This window comes from Canis lupus, chromosome 1 (assembly GCF_048164855.1).
Source record: "Canis lupus baileyi chromosome 1, mCanLup2.hap1, whole genome shotgun sequence".
Taxonomy (NCBI): Eukaryota; Metazoa; Chordata; class Mammalia; order Carnivora; family Canidae; genus Canis; species Canis lupus.
In genome coordinates this window covers 27,652,824-27,656,491 of record NC_132838.1, presented here as the reverse complement: position 1 = coordinate 27,656,491, position 3,668 = coordinate 27,652,824, and the positions used below count along the sequence as shown (strand labels likewise).

Sequence of the window (3,668 nt, the reverse complement as noted above, 5' to 3'; positions counted from 1 at the left end):
TGGAGTTACCAGACTGAGAAGTGCAGCTAGGAAGGTAGGAGGATAACCAGGATGTGAAGTGTACTGGAAGCAAAGTGAACAAAATATAGCAAGAATGATCACCTGTGTCCTAGAGTACTTATAAGTCAAGTGGGGTCAGGTCTAGGAATTGACCTTTGAATGCAGCAATGTGGAGATCATTGATGATCTTGCCATGAGCTGCTTAGGTAGAGTGGTCTGGAGAGAGCTTGAATGAGATGGGCTACGGAGAAATTGGTGGAGAGAAGTGAGTCACCAAAGATAGATACTAACTTTTTTAAGAAGCTTTCCTATAGAGGTGAGTGGAGAGATGATGAACAGTGAAATGGGGTCAAAAAAGTTTTGGTATTTTGTTTTGTTTTGTAACAGCATATTAATATGCTGATGGGAATTATACAGCATAGAGGGAATTAACTGATGGAGCATGAGAGAGAGGAGAAGAGCTGGAGAGATACCTTTTACTAGGTGGGAAGGGGTTGAATGCAGTACACAAATTGCGATGTTGATGGTGATAGGACCACATATAGTTCATTTATAGGAACAAAAATGGAAGGGGATCCCTGGGTGGTTCGGTGGTTTGGCGCCTGCCTTTGGCCCAGGGTGCGATCCTGGAGTCCCGGATCGGGACTGAGTCGGGCTCCCGGCATGGAGCCTGCTTCTCCCTCCTCCTGTGTCTCTGCCCCTCTCTCTCTCTCTGTGTCTATCATAAATAAATAAACAAATCTTAAAAATTAAAAAAATAATAATAAAAAAGGAACAGAATGGAAAGAAGGGAGGTGGATACAGATGGAGGTCCATGGGTACAAGTGGGTGGAGTGAGAACTTCTGGCACTTCTGGTTGTTTCTCTTTCTCATTAAAACTGGAAGCAAGGGCATCCACTGAGTGCGAGGATGGGTAAGGAGCTGTTGGAGATTTGACATGGTTACACATTTTTGTCCATCCATGTTTAGCTGGATGTGGGATAAGTATGGAATATTGGAAAGATGCGTTTAGCCATGGTGTGAGGTTGTCCTACAAATCCAGCAAAGCAAAGGAAGAGAAAAGGTTTAAGAATATATTGAGAGGCATAATTATAATAGGACTAGCCATGGAATTTTAGAAGGGAAGTGAGGAGTGAGACGGTGAAGAGGTATTCCTGTGCATGTATTGTTGAAGTTGGAGACTAGAAGTGATAAAGTAAAGAAATAGAAGCTGTTGGCTGGCAAATGGGCTGCTTAAACTATAGATTACAGAAAGGCTGCGATAAATGCTGACAGGGTCTAGGGTATGTCTATGACACTGAGCAACTGGGTAGGGCATAGGACAAGATCTTAAAAGTTTTTGACACTGAAGGTGACCTAAATCATCCAAATTCTTTTCTTAAACATTTCCTCTCATTTAAATCCCTCAATTATGCTCACTTTCATTTTTCATGACTTCAATCCATATAAATTTCAAATTATTAGAACAAATTTCACAGTTTAGTTCAACTAACACTTGAAGCATCATGCAGAATCTCTTTGGCTTACTTTAGATTTATATAGAACGAAAATGCACAAAGTCACACTGAATAAGGAAGGAGTTTGTGGCTCTCTGCTCCTCCCCATTTGACAGACAGCAGCATCTTCTGGTGCAGTGCCAGCCATGTCCCCGAGATATATTGGTGAAGGTCGGAGTGAATGGATTTGGCCATATGGGGCACCTGGTCACCAGGGCTGCTTTTAGCTCTGGCAAAGTGGATATTGTCACCATCAATGACCTCTTCATTGACTTTGACTACATGGTGTACATGTTTCAGTATGATTCCACCCAAGGCAAATTCCACGGCACAGACAAGGCTGAAAATGGGAAACTTGTCATCAATGGGAAGTCCACTCCACCTTCCAGGGGTGAGATCCCGCCAACATCAAATGGGGTGATGCTGTGGAGTCCACTGGGGTCTTCACCACCATGGAGAAGGCTGGGGCTCACTTGAAGGGCGTGGCCAAGAGGGTCATCATCTCTGCTCCTTCCGCTGATGCCCACATGTTTTTGGTGGGCGTCAACCATGAGAAATATGACAACTCCCTCAAGATTGTCAGGAAAGCCTCCTGCACCACCAACTTCTTGGCTCCTCTGGCCAAAGTCACTCATGGCAACTTCGGCATCATGGAGGGCCTCATGACCACTGTCCATGCCATCATTGCCACCCAGAATACCATGGTTGGCCCCTCTGGGAAGCCGTGGCATGACGGCCAAGGGGCTGCCCAGAACATCATCCCTGCTTCCACTGACACTGCCAACGCTGTCAGCAAGGTCATCCCTGAGCTGAACGGGAAGCTCACTTGCATGGCCTTCTGTGTCCCCACCCCCAACATGTCAGTTATGGATCTGACCTGGAGAAAGCTGCCAAATATGACAACATTAAGAAGGTGGTGAAGCAGGCATCAGAGGGCCCCTTCAAGGGCATCCTGGGCTACACTGAGGACCAGGTTGTCTCCTGTGACTTCAACAGTGACACCCGCTTTTCCACCTTCAACGCTGGGGCTGGCATTGCCCTCAATGACCACTTTGTCAAGCTCATTTCCTGGTATGACAATGAATTCAGCTACAGCAACTGGGTGGTTGACCTCATGGTCTACATGGCCTCCAAGGAGTAAAGAGCCTCCTGGACCACCAGCTCCAATGAGAACAAGAGGAAGAGAGAGGCCCTCAGCTGCTGGGGAGTCCCTGCCCTTACTTAATCCCCCAACACAATGAGAATCTCCTGAACTCCAATTTATATCCCAGGCCCCTGAGGAAGGGGAGGGGCTTGGGGAGCCCTACCTTGCCATGTACCATCAATAAAGTATACTGTACCCCCTCCCAAAAGGAAGCAGTTTGTTGGGTATTATTTCAATAACTGAGATCAGTTCCTATCAAAGACGCTCTAATCATTTATTAAAATCTAAATATATTAGACTGTTAAAAACTGGTTATTTGTTCAGTATTTGGCTTAGTGTCACTTTTTATAAATTATTATCTTGGGATATCATCTCTTTCAGCATTATCCATTGAATTACTGATATTCTTAAGATGTTGACTAATGTTGCAGCCGCTATCTATTATGTTGTGAAAATCCGACATAGAAACAAGAGGTACAAAAAAAAAAAAAAAAAAAAAGAAACAAGAGGTACCTAACTATCAAAAAAAGTGAGCCTGTTGTTTACTTTTAAATCTAGAGAAAGTTCTGTTTTTTACCTGACAAATCATAACGTTATAAGTTAACTTTGAAAGTCAGAACACCAGGTAAGTTTTGAATGCTTAGAAAAAGTTGATGGTAACTCTTTTTTTTTTTTTTTTTTTTTTGAGAGAGAGAGACAGAGTGAGAGAGAGAGGGAGAAAGAGGGAGAGAATCTCCATACCCAGCATGAGAGCATGAGCCCGATGCAGAGGTTGATCTCACAGCCCTGAGATCATGACCCCAGACAAAATCGAGAGTCAGGTGCTTACCCGACTGAGCCACCAGGCACTCCTGATGGTAACCTTTTGATCACCTTCACTCATTTCCCTTCCCCTGTACCCCTGTCTCTGGAAACCACCGATCTGTTTTCTGTTTCTATGAGTTCATTTTTTTTATATTCCACATATAAGTGAGATCACTTTTGCCTTTCTCTGTCTGACTTATTTCACTTAGCATAATGCCTTCAAG

The 3,668-nt window shown here is 44.1% G+C and overlaps 1 pseudogene; it reads left to right on the top strand.

Annotated features, from left to right (window-relative positions):
• Nucleotides 1-236: 236 nt before the first annotated feature.
• Nucleotides 237-2,637, top strand: LOC140603807 (glyceraldehyde-3-phosphate dehydrogenase-like; annotated as a pseudogene).
• The last annotated feature ends 1,031 nt before the right edge of the window (nt 2,638-3,668 follow it).